The sequence below is a fragment of the Sinohyriopsis cumingii genome, chromosome 16 (assembly GCF_028554795.1).
Source record: "Sinohyriopsis cumingii isolate HCF-2022 chromosome 16, ASM2855479v2, whole genome shotgun sequence".
Classification (NCBI taxonomy): domain Eukaryota; kingdom Metazoa; phylum Mollusca; class Bivalvia; order Unionida; family Unionidae; genus Sinohyriopsis; species Sinohyriopsis cumingii.
Window position 1 is genome coordinate 51,266,220 of NC_142976.1, and position 16,075 is coordinate 51,282,294.

General features: G+C 34.1%; 1 long non-coding RNA gene across 1 annotated transcript; it reads right to left on the reverse strand.

The window, feature by feature from the left end:
- Window positions 1–1,192: 1,192 nt before the first annotated feature.
- LOC149780392 (uncharacterized) lies at window positions 1,193–12,687 on the reverse strand. Its single transcript, XR_016414890.1, has 4 exons — window positions 12,552–12,687; window positions 11,912–12,033; window positions 1,615–1,741; window positions 1,193–1,276 (listed from the first exon to the last, which is right to left on the reverse strand). It is a non-coding gene; the product is annotated as an uncharacterized LOC149780392 (long non-coding RNA).
- Between the last annotated feature and the right edge of the window lie 3,388 nt (window positions 12,688–16,075).

Consider the following 16,075-nt stretch of genomic DNA (forward strand, 5'->3'; position numbering starts at 1 on the left):
AGCAGTCCAACCCGGCTAGGATATTCTCGCGTGGCAGACACAAGAACACCGATGTTATTTACGTGACACAGAGATATACGCAGATTCCAAAGGTGATTAGGGACAATTGCAATATTTTATCGGTGTTCAATGGCGTAGACACACACACGCTGAGAAATATTCATCAGACCTGGTGTAACGGCGACATGGATATAAATAAGTTTAAAAATTTATTCAGCCGCGCTCAGGCGACACCGCATGGTTTCATCACGATAAATCTTCATGATCCACGAAGTCGGTATCGAATTGGTCTTGATCAAATTTATTCATGAAAAAGCAGCCCCTAATGACAACAAAAAACAAAAAATTATTCCTTCATTTATTTTTCCTGTCTCGGGGGCTATATTTACTAACACACCGGCGCGACCACCCGATGCATCCGGTCTGAAATGCATGAAAATTAGCTTCCGTAGAAGGCTTTATTTTTGAATTCTGAGGCTTCTACGGAGAAAGTTCTCGTAGGAAGGTTTATTTTGGCTGGACGCACTGGTCTGTTCAACTTCCCTGCTGCTGTCTGCATTCAATGTAGATGGTTTAGGCGTCTGACTTACAGAAGACAATCCTAAACATAAGAAAGGAAAATAAAAATACCAATGGAATGATGAACAGAGTATACACATCAATGAAAAACAATGCATTGTTTATTTGCACAAATAAGTCTTAAACAGTATGTTTTATGACCTATAATTTAATTAATTAACATCTCACAATGTTCAGAAATAACAGTATCTAAGCTACAAGAGCTTGTGCTTTCATGTCATAGTCTTCCATTTTCCAAACAAATTTTGATGTTGACTCAATCTATATGACCTTAGCATTAAACACTAACATTCAAAATGTCTACAAGATGACAAGACTATTATCAACTGAAGGGACAACAAACCAATGAGTTTTGCGTGCATTGAACATAAGCATTTTTAAATGCTACAAAATGTGTTTTTAGTTTACTGCCACAAATTACCCAACATTTTGTCAAACATAAAACAGTTCTACTACCTTAGATGAGAATCAAATTCATGAATACAGTGTATAATTGACTTACTCGTATTAGAGAGCAGCAAATGAAATTAGAGATTATATAAAGTCAACACCTGTAGTATTTGTTTCATTATTCTATAATGTACTTTTTTCCATCCTCAATACTTACTACTTGCAGAGGAACTGGCAGAGAGAAATCCTTATATTCTCCACTCCAGAGTGGATGGGGATGGTGATGGTGTTGTCCTTCTGGATGCAGCTAAATGTATAAAAATAATCACTAGTCCTTAATTGCAGTAAAAAGGAAACAAAGAAATCAGACTGGAATTTTAGGCATGTAAACAAAATGCATACTGGTCGCAGTGACCACTCTATATAAGGCAGTGATACAATATATCACAAAATGCATTCTTTTTTAACAAAACATCTAATCTCATATATTCAGCATCATGAGTAAGTAAGTACTCTTTATCACATCTTATTAAACAGACAGAAAAATGATGAAATGTATACATACTTTTGATAAGGAATTTCTAATTCTGGCATGGTATAAAAGCAATTGATATACAGAGACCAGATAAACTAAATAGAACATACCAGCCGGATAAGAAGAAGTCTTGGAGTCTGCAAAATACTCTCCATTTCAGGAGGTTTTCAATAAGATGGCTGACCAGAAAGGATTCCACTTGAGATTTTCGTCTTTTTTTCAGTTCTTCATTTTCATCTCAACCATCAATGAGAACTTGTAAATACTGTACAAGTCCTTGAATACACTGACTCCTTGTGACATACAGGGTTTGCAGAACAATCGCTAGCAATATTATTCACTTTTAAATCAAGCTTGTGAATTTTCACCATGAAATGCATCCGAATGCAGTGAATAATCCTGGATTAAAGACAAAATAGTGTACAGAAATGTGCAATAAATTAGTCAAGCTCCAGACAAAACAAAGATATGATTTATCTCTGATTCATAATGGCTTTTCTTGTGCTACAAATTTTACCAATGCAAATTACATTGAATTTTGTAAATTAAATGGTACAATTAAGATATGTATGTCAAAAGATTACTAATCTTCAGCTTTCCAATTAATGCTAACCACAAGTATCAAGTAATGCATTTAGTCTCTCACCACCAATAAATGCATTATTAAGTAATCATCCTATATTTACCATCCTAATGAAGAGTGCACCAAAGTCATGTGAACTTGATCCAATTCCAGTGCTTAGATCCAGTATTGCCTTCACTAACTGATGTTATTAATACCTCCCTCTCATCAGCATAATTCCCATCACTTTCTCAAAACTGCCATTGTAAAACCTCTGCTGAAGAAACTAACACTAGACCATAACGATTTAAAGAACTACCGCCCGTTTTCTAATCTCTAATTCATATAAAAAATATCTTTGAAAAGGTTGTTCGATCCAAGTTTGTATCTCGCCTGAAATCAAACAGTCCTTTTAGCAATGTACAATCTGCATATCGCCCTTGCCACAGAACACAAATTGTGTCTGCAAATAGATTACACTGCAGCCCAGTTCATCTCTGTTGTGGTGTTCCACAGGGGTCTGTTCTTGGACCTGTTCTCTACATTCTATACACTCAGCTGCTCTCAAGTATCATACATTATCATTGAGTGTCTCACCAATTGTACGCTGATGACACCCAAATATACAAATCTAGCCACCCAAATGAAGTTGATGCTACCATCCAAGATGTAGAGATGTGTATTACTGATGTGAAATCATGGATGACATGTAGCAAGCTGCAGATGAATGATGATAAAACTGAGGCCATTCTGATCACAACACAAAGACTTTCTCATTCATTCAAACAATAAATATCAGCAACACCAACACAATCAGTACAAAACCTAGGTGTTACTCTGGACAGTATTCTCACATTGCACCAGCATGTCATGAACATATGCAAGGCTGCATATCTTGACCTGAGACGCATCAGCTCCATTCGCAGATATCTTTCAGTTGATGCCATTAAAACACTTGTGTGTTCATTAGTACTTTCAAGACTGGACTATGGCAACTCAATTCTATCTGGTTCATCTTAATATCTACTCCAGAAACTTCAAAAAGTTCAAAACATAGCTGCTTGGATTATACTTAGAGTACCACAATCAGAGCACACGTCCCAGCAACTCTGTACCCTACACTGGCTATCCATTCGATCCAAAATCAAACACAAAATTTCTTCTTTGTGCTATGTTTCACTGACAGACTCTAGTCCAACATACCTATCAGACCTCACCTATGTGTATGCACCAGCAAGATACTTACGCTCCTCTTCCGACAATTGTATACTCATTATTCCCACTATGAAAACAAAGTCATATGGACAGCATTCTTTTGTATACCAGGTCCCAGCAACGTGGAATGAATTGCCCACTGAATTTAGACACAAAGACGCAGTGATCCCATTCAAGAGTGCTCTCAAAACTACTTATTCCGACTGCAAAAACAAACTTAAAGACCTAATAATGTTTCCTACCTTAAATATTCTCAGCATGTTTTTATGTTTTCTAGTTTCATGGTGTTTGTTTTTGTAATCATATCATTGTATATTTTTTTATGTTATAGGTGTTGTCTAATGTTGTAAAGCGCTTAGAGCTTCTAAAGATTAGGCGCTATACAAAGTCCTCATTATTATTATTATATTTCGCTTGGATGAATATTTTTAAAATCAGTGGCCATAACTAAAACAATGGGATTTTGTTTTCTGATCATAAAAGCATGTAGGACACCATCCATGATGTACAATGCTATCTGACATTTCTACGCACCTAAGGTTTCCATCTCAAATATTGAAGCAAAATACATACCGAATTTGACAGATTGACGAAAATAATGCTTACCATTTTAAAAGAGGCAATTGTCACTAGAATATTCTATTCAAATTGATAATAATTTTGGACACAGGGGATACCACCCATATGTTTTCCTGACTGGCGATATGTCGGACTATTCTGTGCACAGCTTTGAAAAGATGTAATGTTTATCCATCGAGCTATAGAAATGAAACACATTTACTGTAGACTGTTCCTGTCAGCAGTTAAGTTGAGTAATTAGGTCGGGTTTATAGCGATATATTTTTGCAAACTAAAGTGGTCATGTAAAAAGATTAGTAAAGTTTAACATTTTATAAAAGAATAAGCTCTTATTTGGAAGAGAAACAACAATGAATAGGATGCAATGTGTTTACGTCTTGTTGATGGGGGAAAATTACTAAAGAATTTATAAACTGACTATATGCCGGGGAAGTTTTTGAGAATTTGTGTTCAAGCGACAAGTTCACATATTGGGTAGCAGACGATTTTGTATGTGCAGGACAACTTCTTCCAAATTGGAAACTTGGATTAAAATGCAGTATTGTTTTAAGGTATACATTACCATATTTTATATAATGCATTGTATGATTCTAAAAGATGCATAGTCAATCGGAATTTCTGGGTTACAGATTCAAAAGGAAGGCCATGGAGTGGGTCTACATGTTGACTAATAAATTACTATTTGATCCCCTAGATGATATTTCAATTCTAAATTAAAGCCAATAATACTTAATGTATAACCAAAAATACGACAACCTGGTGGAGAGGCAAAAATGGAGATAAAAAACTTCCATATAGCCTCAGCAAATTTAAACTGAATAAATAGGGAAAAAATAATTAAACTAAACAATACAAATTATGATAAGATTTTCATACAAGAAACACGTAATAAGTTGACTAAAAAACTAATAACTTTATGTGAGGAAAACTTAAATGGGGTTATAATTGTAAATGATTATAAGAAGATGTAAGGGGAAGGGTAGCTACTTTTATCAAGAATAAAATGGGAGTAACTTGGGAGCAAAGATACAAGGGAAACGTTTTTGCGGGAAGATTGATACATATTGTGACAGAGGACACTCATTTTATAAATGTATAAATACCTGCTAATAAAAACAAAAAGCAACAATTCATTGAAAACCTGTTTAAATATTTAGAAACAATTTCAATAACCCCCCACCCCCACCCCAATCTGTGTTGATATTGATGGAAATATTGTGGATCTGATGTGCAATCTTACTGCATGCAAATCTATCCGGAAAGCACCTATGTACTGTTTAGACACCGGTATATGTTAATAGCCATATCTAGCACCAAATTCAAACTGTTCATAGGACAGAAGGTTGAGTAGTTACAATGTCATAGCCTCAATATCTCCACGAAGTAGGGGTAGTAATATTTGTGCTAGGGTTGTGCTATTCCACGTCGATTTACAAGTCACCAAACAGGGTTTGATCTGGAAATATTTTTCGCGAAAAGATCTCCTCTACCAATGGTAGCTCAATGGCTGGGAGAAATACTGGCAAGTCACATGTGTATAAAATGTACAGCAATGTGTGCAGATGGAATTGTCAAAAAATTTTTGCAGGTTTTAATTAAAGGGCTATATCAGCCTTGAAAGTGCCAGAAATTATCATTATAGATGTGGCTTAAGTCTACATGTTTTCAGTTAACAAAAATGGATTATCAAAGCTAGTAACTGGCATCCTTGATAATGTGACTAATAATTATTTTTTTTTAACCATTTCAGACTTTACAATATATACTCAATGTGTTTATACCAATATTAAGTTTCTGTATGTCACTGTGTTTAAGTTTTGATTTTCTCTGTTTTATTTCACTTGATACAAACACATGCTGACTTCTCTTGTCATGTGGTCTATCTCGGTTTATGTTGTAAAAGTACATAGCTTAACACAGGTTCCGAACCATTGCTATGAGCAGCAGCGGTAAACATGGCATGTACCACGAGAAATCAACTTTTTTCCTTCTTGGCTATATAATCATTAGGTACTAATGTGTAAACTATTAAGATTGTATTTTTAAAAATATAATTATTGTGCAGATTTACTGAATGTACTTTTGCAATACTAAGACCCATGTTTGTTTAAAGGTTCTAACAAGCTGGTTTTTTTATGCAATATGTCATAAGTATATAAGGTGTTGTGGGCTGCATGTATGAAGCGAGCTCAGCAGATTTCTAATTAATATTGCAATTACTATGAGCTTTTATAATATTTTCTTTAAGTTGTTTTTTACTGTTCTGGATATAGTTTAGGAACTTTAAGCAAGACACATCACCCAATATTTTTGTTGTGGGGCTGATGGGTCTTACTGCCTAACGAAGGGTGCTGTTTGGCGCGTTTTGATGTCGACTAACAGTGTAATGAAAGTCAAATTTTCAGAAATATCACACACAACTGGGAACCAATAACGATGCGTTTCTACAAAGTAAAGTTATAATGTTTTTGTCAGACTTTACTTACCCTGATGTCTTTTCTCTAATAAATTCAAATTCTCAAAAAAGAACCGGACCTGTTTTCAAGTTTTGTTGGCCTACATTTCAGTTGGCTGGAAAGCGCTGAAAGTCAGGAATGCCAAAATCAGGTTAAGTTGAAACATTATTCTTTAACGAAACAAATAAAAATATGTTTTGCCTATTGGAACTGTTAGCAATGTTTCGTTTCATTCAAGAAACATGTCCCCTACATGAACCTACTTAAATATGCTTTGGCGTACCTCGATTACCGTTGCTTTGCAATAAATTCAAATGTATGTCAACGGAACATAAAAATGTGTCCATTTGCTAGTGTCATATTTTCACTCCACCAGGATAAAGACAGCACTGTAAGTATATTAATTGCATATAAATTATTGGAAGAGTGTCGATATAGGCTGCCAAGTGTGTGAGATATTCCTGAAACTTGGACTACTCATTCCGATGTCAATCGACATCGGAACACATATACATAGCCGTTATTTTGGGTAGTAAGACATAGCACTAAAACAAAAACAACATGTGCTATGTCTTACATTGTAGAACTATATTTTGGACTTGTACATTTTTGTTTAAGATTTTATTTAAACACAAAATATTTATTGATGGAATTTAATGTCCATGCCTGAGAATAGTTCTTATGCTGCAATAGATGATTAAATTTCTTATACAGTATAGATCCAAAAATGTCCTTAGGGATATAGAATACCCAAGTCATTGTGAGTGTTATCCTTGCTGATTTGATATTTGCAATCCAATTTAATCATTACTTAATCCATGATATGGCTGAGTTTTTTTAAACTAGTAATTTTTTTTAAAAAATTGCATTACATTTTTTTGTATGGTAATAAATCCAAATCACAGACACACACACACACTTGATCTAGCACTTCATACATATAATTCCAATGTCTTAACAAAAAGCTCAAAATGTCAAAGTCACTGTGAGTGTTATCTTCACTGACATAATATTCTAACTCCAAGTCAACAATAATTTATTAATCTAGCAATCGTGAAAAGCATAAGTTAATGACATTGTTCTTTCATAATTTACTAGTTGTCTAAGTCTGAGGTGGGCAAACTATTTTTCAATGTAGCCACAGGTATGGTGAAAGAGAAGTGAAAAACATCATACGATGACACAACTGAGCCAAACTTACATGGCCAATTTGCCACTTGTGGCAATTGGTGACATGGTTGCCCACCTTGGGTGGGTCTAAGTCAGTGTGACCGTTGTCATTACCAGCCTGAAACCCAATTTAATGCCATTTATATAAATTCATTTCAAATAAGTATTATGATATAGTTGAAGTGTAAAGTCAAGCAAGTGTTCCGTTTGCAGATTTTACATTTTAGATATTACAGTAAAGTCATATTTTCTCTTGTGTAGTAAACTTTATTGCAACTGGTTCCAAAATAGTAAATCTTATTCAATTTTCATTCACCAGAATAGGTATTAATACAATCCTGAATTAACTGTATGGTACTAAAAACCCTGATCATGTGTGAGATTGTAATATAAAGAACTATACCTCAAGACAACAATAATATATTGAATTTGTATTATATCAAGACTGTCTTGGTTATGAACTCCAACTTTATTCAGGTTTTTTCATAATAAATGACCATCTTGTGTTATGGTTGAAAAGAAATCAATGTTCTGTTTAACTCCATTCTCTCCACATTAGTCAGTTGTTAAGAGGCATACTCATCCTCAGTGCTATAGTAAACTTTAATCTTATTTGGTTCAATCTTGGTGGTGTAATATATGAATGGAGAAAGAATTAAATTATTTTTGTATTCAGACTCTACTGATAATTTTAGCTGGATATGGGTTACTGAGCCTGATGTGTACGAACAAAGCAATGTGTACCATGACCTTTTTAATTTAACATTTTAAACTCCTGCAGAAGAAAGAGATTTTTAGATCCATTAAACTGTATTAACAAAAACATTTCTTCAGTATGATTATCCTTTACTTAGTAGTGACAAAACTCACACTTTTAAAGTGGTTGTTTTGTATTTGGTTTATCCTTTTATGGTAAGGCAACACAAGTAAGTTATTTAGTGCCAAGGCACTTGAAGTATAGTGCCTTGCCCAAGGACACACCATGGTAGCTAACCCAGGTTGGTCCGATAGTATAATTTGAACCTACATTATTTCACAGGTCTAGAAAGCTAACCACTGAGCCACTACAGCTCCCAATCTTATAGTGGAATGCTGGTATACTTTATGATCAAGGAAGATGGATGGGGGTTTGCATGTTGCATCTGAAAAAAGTGATGGAATTTTTGTTTACATAATATTTTAGTCATACAATATGAATCATTTTCTATAAGTTTAAAATGTATCAGATCAAGTTAAGAAAAATCATATATTCTGTTTCCTGGGAATGTACTAAAATTCACTGTTATTGTTTGATTTTTTGGTAGGAAGCTTACTTGGTATTTTTTTTCTTTTTAACTTGAATACCTAATTTGTTAACATCCTGTCCTAAATCTTCATGGTTCTGTCTATAAAGTGACAATTGTTGATACATGTAGGGAAGTTTTTGTTTATAGCTTTTGATTTTTGTGGTTCTGTAAGTTGCAGTATTTGTTGTTGTATTATTAACCATTTCAGTAATTAAATGAATGCAAAGTTTACTGCTCTATAAATGAAATTTAAGGGAAGATAATATAAAAGTATGTTTCACTGCAAATATAAATTGTTTAAAATAATAATATATGAGTTATCATATGTATATTCAATTGTGGTAACTAGTATTCCATCCAATATCTATATATTAAAAAATGTCTTTTCATACAGCTGGTGATCATTTAGATACAAGTCCAATTGAACATAATCAAATTATCAATACAGGTGTTTTTATTAGTAGTAGTATTGCCAGTATAAGTGTTAGCATTAAGATTTCATATACAGGTATTATTAGTGTATCATAATGTTTAAATGATGCTCCTTGTTACAACATAAAATATGTTCATTGAAACAAATGGTTCACTGGTAAATTGGCAGTAAAGGTCTTCACTGAATTATGTTGCATAAACTATTTTACAATAAAACATATATGATGCATCTCAATTATTATGATGTGGAGGAGGAGGATTAATAATAATGCAGTTTAAGTTATCTTCATCACTTAAGTTCTAGCTGATGTATAATTTTTATGTGGCTCATTATCAGTTTGAAACTGGTCTATGATTCCTGGATCTAGACATATCTGGTCCCATGCTGTTGTACTGCTATGGTCTTTACAGTTCATTAGGATATCAGTTACACTTGGTTTACATTTAGAACCCCATGGGATGTAATGCCCAGTTTGAAACTGGGAGAATGGTTAATTATCCATAATATAACTGCTGCAGTTATTATTTGGCTTGATATCAAGGTCTTTCATTAAAGGCTTTTCAACTCAGGTTCTGTTCTACCATAAAGATAAATAAAATCAAATTCAAGGCTTTCAGAACTGTCCAGTTTGTTTCATATGTTGTCAGTTTAATGGGCAGGTAACTAACTCTGCAGCAGACACACTGTATATTGCTACTGTACCATATAAATATCAGTGCATAGTCTGCTCTCAGTGGCTGTGGTTGGATTAGTTACAAGTGTCATCACATGTGACTAATTATTGACCAATGTAATGAAACTTATATAATTAGAAGGCTGTATTTAAAAACTCTAAAGATCTTAAATGTGTGCTAGAGGGTAGGGTTAGCAGTTATACTCCCAATTATGTTTGTGATGAGCAAAAGCAGCTGCACAAATTTGAGCTTTTAGTTTGGTTCTGGTAGGGTCAAAACATGCAGGTACATTTTGATCTTTAAAAATTAACATAATTCCCATGTAATACTTTCCAAACCTAAGTATGCAATTGATTTGATAAAAGTTTGGAGATTATTGTTTAGGTTCTGCTCTTACAATACTAGATATACCTGACTACTCCATAGTGAAATGGCCAACTGTTAAGTTATATAAGCCAGATGAGTAATGTTAGCCATTTGTTTAAGTGTTTTCTCATTAATTTCATTTGTGTCACAGAATTGCATGCAATATTTCTTTCTAGAATAAATTTATTTTATTTTCTAATTGTGTATTTCATGATGTTAATTTTAATCCCTATGGGATTTGTGACACAAAACCCCAAATGCTTTATGTATTAAAAGGTAACTAATGGGGGCAGGATCTGCAGTGAATCAATGGTTAGTATGCTAGACTCCTGATAAAAATGTCTGTGTTAAAATCCTGTTATCAAGTCAACCAGGTTACCTACTGCAATGTACCCTTGCCTTACTCCAATTCCCTCATTAGTCAGTAAACAACTAGTGTTGCTGTACCATAACAAAACCAGTCCATATTGATTTTATCTTTTTTAATAAATCCTTACAAAAATAATTCTCTAAATAAAGCATGATTAATATGTGATGGTCTCGCATGTAATCAAACTCTTCCAAGCTTTTAATGATATGAACCGATTTATCAATGTTTATCAAATTTACATGAAAAACTATTTCTTATTTGTTATCAGATATGTTCAATGTTTTGATCATATAAGCATTTTTGCTACATTAGGTCAAAATAATCTTTTTGTCAGAAATAGAGCCCTTATAGTATTTGCAAGGTCAACAGATCATATGCAGAATTTGAGTTTAATATGAATGAATATTTTTTTACAAAATTGCTCTTTTGCTATATCTTGATGAGATAAATATATTTACCAAGTCTGATAAAATTAATGAAAAATAGTTTTAAGAGCAGTAGCAAGAATGGCTAGTGAGATGTAGGACCACCACATTATATGCATAGATTCTGCTTACAGCCTCAGACATACAAGCAAATAATTAAACAAGTCAGATCTAAACTGGATCATAAATACTGTTGTTCAAGTCATAAGAAACTCTGCCAATAGAGATGCAAAGGCACTTCATTACCATACCTTTATCATACTCATAATGAGCATCACTGTGAAGCTTGATTATATAAGCCCACTGGCCAAGTATGGTCAAACTTGAATCAGCAGTAGTGGTTATAACCTCATGTATTTGTGTGCATGTTCACTTCTTCAATCTAGATCTCATTTATACAAGCATGTATTCTAAATTTAGTAAAAACTGCACTATATGTATAAATATTGCACGTGGTGGTAACATACTCAGATGAAAGATCACCTTATTATTATTAATGGTTAACACTCATCAAACTTCTAAGACAACTTAATGATTTTAGTCTATATTGTGAAAGTATGGCTTTCAGGCTGGTTAAAAAACTCAACTAATCTTATACATGATGACCTCGTGTATATACTTGGATTTTGCTCATTATTAGATTTATCAAAGATGTTGATATAAGCCCAAAACCAAGTTTTATATAAACAAATTGATCGGAACTATGGACTCCAAAGTAACTAATTTCTTACTGTTGAAAGACAGAAAGGGATGTGAAATAAATAACACACTCTGGACCATTACATAAACCCACTTAGCCTTTTGACCAGTTGAGATAAAATATCAACAATAATGTTAAATAAGATTGATAAATTATGTTTTCTCACATTACCTCTAGCCCTTTTCAACATGGATGGTATTTTTCTTCCACATATGTCAGCTCTTAATTAGCGGCCCTTTCCCAGCATGAATGTTGTAGGTGAAACTCTCAGAATTAGGCTTTTTAATTTATATCTGTAGAAGAAAAGAAAACTATTGGTCTGCATATATGAATGTCACCTTTTCTGTATTAGATTAAAATACCATATATATATATATATATATGTGTGTGTGTGTGTGTGTATGTGTGTGTGTTCATTTTAGAATGTAAGCATACTTGTCTCCATGTGTTTATTGTATAACTGATGATGATAACACATAACTGGTTCAATGGAAAAATGTTATTTCTTACTTCTTACAACTGCTCATTATATCTAAATTTACATTCAATGTTTGTTTTGATTAACATATTTGGGATAATGGGCAAATTATTCATTTTGCAGTTTATCACTATATCATTTACCAGTCTTTTATCATTCAAATATGTAAAATATAGTACCATTATACCGACTTCATATTCTATATGATATCCCAGCAATACATATTAAGCACATAAGTGCAAATGAAAATGTTCAGAATGTAAAGTTTCTCCAAGCTCAAAGAAGATCAGCAAAAGATAATCTCCAAACAAAAAGCGAAGTTAACGCAGTTACCTTTATTATGATGTCTCAAACACCAACGGTACTGTAGAGCTACGTCTTCTGAGTTTTACAGTCATCTTGTCTTTCAAACCAGAATTAATTTCTTGAGCTCTTACAAAATGAAGAAAATTTTAAATACTATAATGTAACCAACTTCTTTACATGACATAAGATAAATTATGGCACAGTGTTGTCTTTCAGCACGACACAACTTCACATTTGGACGGTGTGCTGTGTGGGCATCGCCGACACAGCAACTGACATGTATTCTCCATTAGCGGACAATGATTCGGAATAAATCCTCCGCAAATCTAACATTCTCGATTTTTCATAGTTCCACTTTTCATTGTTGCATTTGTTTGATTGTACAATTGCTAATGAAGTTCAATTAATCAAGTTCAATTCATCTGCTGTCTGAAATCCCCGTTCAGTTGGTATTTTCTTAAGCGCATGATTTTATGTAAATAAAAGATACGGTCGACATTCAAAGTGGTTTAGGTTAATTCATTACTTTTCTTTATTAAGGTCATTTGCAGAAAGTGTTTCGCTAGGGTGAGATAAAAAAAATATAACAAAAAGAAAACTTTTTTTTTTCCAACGCTAATACTGGATATATTTCAATTTGTGAAAAAAAAAAGAAAAAAAGAAAAAAGAAAAAAAAAAAAAAAAACATTTTAGCCGATGACTTCGGCGCGCCAATCGTTTTAGTATTTTTTTCAAAATGTTGTTGGTGTTGTTTTGGGTTTTTTTGTGTGTGTACCACACTAAGAAACATACCAGGTATTAGACCTAACAAAGGAAAAAAAAAATTATCCTCTATTTATTATTATTCTTACTGTCAAATGACGCAAAAGTGATCAAATTGCTATTAAGATTTTGTTTTATATAACACTTACCGCTCGTTTTCCTCGAGATAAAGCAGCCACTTCAAAATGATTATAAAATCTGCCACAGATGAAGAATGTGGTTTAAATAATTCGTAAGCGCCTGCCTTAAATACTGTAGGGATTTGCTAATGTATTTCATGGCCCTCGTTTGAATAGATATAAACGATCATGTATATCGAACAAAATTTGTATATTCCTGCCCACGATGATGTAGTACGTATCAAACCGTATATTACACGACTGTTCCGTGGGGAACTCGGGGGGGGGGGGGGAGGGGAGGATTTATAATACCCGCTATATCAGTTGAGAAATATATCGAACAGATCAGGCCCCAATACTCTCGCTCTGAAAAACATTAAAATAATTATATGCAGAATATCGGTATGTCTCCCTCTTGCCGAAAATGTCAGCACCATATATATTTTGCAAGTAATGTAATGGGTATAATAACACACACACACACACACACACACACACACACACACACACACACGCACACACACACTTTTGTCGGGGGGGGGGGGAGGCACCGGACAGATGCCACCCATTTCCAAACAAATAAAGAGTATTTTATGCATGTGTGTTTCCCCCTCAGATGTGTTGTATGTTTTATTAAAAACAAACTTTTATATAAAAAATTTAGTTTTTAGAATTTTTGATGGGGAATTTATGTTTCCTTAGTGTTATCTAAAGGGTTGTTCGTCCGAGTCTGGTTTCCCTCACCTTGCTCGAAGTTCCTTCCCTTGAAATATTTTGTGACCTTTGCTATATGTCGCCTAGGTCTCAGTGTTTGCTATATGTAATGGTGCTATATTGTGTGTCTGCTATATTTTCTTTATGTTTGAGACAGCAAGAATAGATCAACTATCTTTCTCAGTTGTATTTCTTCCTTTATGATGTTCTATTGTATCGTTTAATTTGTTTTATGGTTTTCGAATTTTGACGATGGAATAGTGTACTATTTAGTAGTTTTTAAAGATGTTGATAGGTAGGTTACGCTCGATCCAAGGTTCACACTTCTTTATTCTCTATCTGTTTCTCCTGGGTCGTGTTAGGTCTCCTTTATTTAGTTTATCTGATTATGCTTTATTGAAAGATCCAAATGTATTTATGAGACCACATTATTGTGTACTGGTCAACCATACAGTGCGGGAGCTGTATGGTTTTTAAGATAGAGAAGAAGTTAGTAGGGTTTTAAACTAAGTGTTATACAGTATGTATTTGTGTCTCTGTTTTGACTGTATATGGCAGTAGTGAATGGGGCCACCCTAGAGACAATGGGAATTACCATTAAAAACACCCCTGGGCCACTCTGGGGACTATGTAAATTTAACATGGGGTAAATTGCTGGGCCACTCTAGGGACAAGGGGAATTGAACATGGGGAATAGAGTTTGGGCTTGTCTAGGGACAAGGGGAATTGAACATGGGGAATAGAGTTTGGGCTTGTCTAGGGACAAGGGGAATTGAACATGTTAGAAAAAAACTACTTTAGGGACAAGGGGAATTTAACATGGGATTTTTTTTTTAAAATTTAAAAAAAGGGGTAGGCAATGGAAAGTCAATCTCTTTTTGAGACCTATGAGTGGCCCTGAAAAGGGCCTTTGGGTCTCTTCTTCTTCTTCTAACTTCTCCACTTCTTCCACCAAGTCCTCACTTTTTCCATTATTCCTTTCTTCTTCTTTTTCTCTTCTGGCATCCAGTCTGGATGGCCCAAGGCTCTAAACTTTTCCTGGACATTGATCCAATTCTGATTGAGCCTTTCAAAATCAGCTGGTTTCTTTTTGTTTTCATGATCTTTTCTTTCTTTATTCCATCTCTCTTTAATCTTCTTTACCTCTACCTCCATCACTTTTCTCATCAACTCTTCTCCTTTCCTCAGTCTGTCCTGACCTCTCTCCACAAAAGAGCATTCTGTCCCATGTGACATATTTTCAAGAAAGCACCTGACTTTGCTTGCATTGTCAAGTTCTTCCTTTAGGCTTCCCACTCCGACATAGGTGGGATTTATCATACCTCTCAATCTCTTTTCCTCCTCTTCTATCATTTCTGCTATCACTTCTTTTGCTACGTTAAGGCATTTAGCGTAGTCCAGATACTCTGCTATCTTCCATTCTTTTTCTAGTCTCTCCACTACATAGATACCATCCATTATCCAATTGTATATATGTACCAAGTTGTTGAACAACTCACTTGCAACCACCATCTTCGTTTTTATTATTCCGTAGAATGGTTCGAACATCAAACCTTGTGGGTTCTTATAGTTAAAGCGCGTACGTGAAGGAAAACATCCCCCTAAAACAAAATTGATATTACCTCGATTATCACTTAAAACGCGCGGACGTGAAGGAAAACATGCCCTACTTTCTCATTTCATATAATATACTATCCACATAAGTGAAGCAACAATTAACAAACCCCAAATCTACTATTAACACACGCAAATCATTAAAACAAAATCCATATTTTACTATCCACACAATCCTACGTGAGAGGTGACATAACCCGAACTATACTCTCCACATACGCAAAGAAACAATTAACAAACCCATAATCTACTATTCACACAAACGTACGTGAGCGCTTACAAACACAAACACAAACACATACCCTCACACTAGGAAAAAAAGAGTCAGTGTTTATATTCACA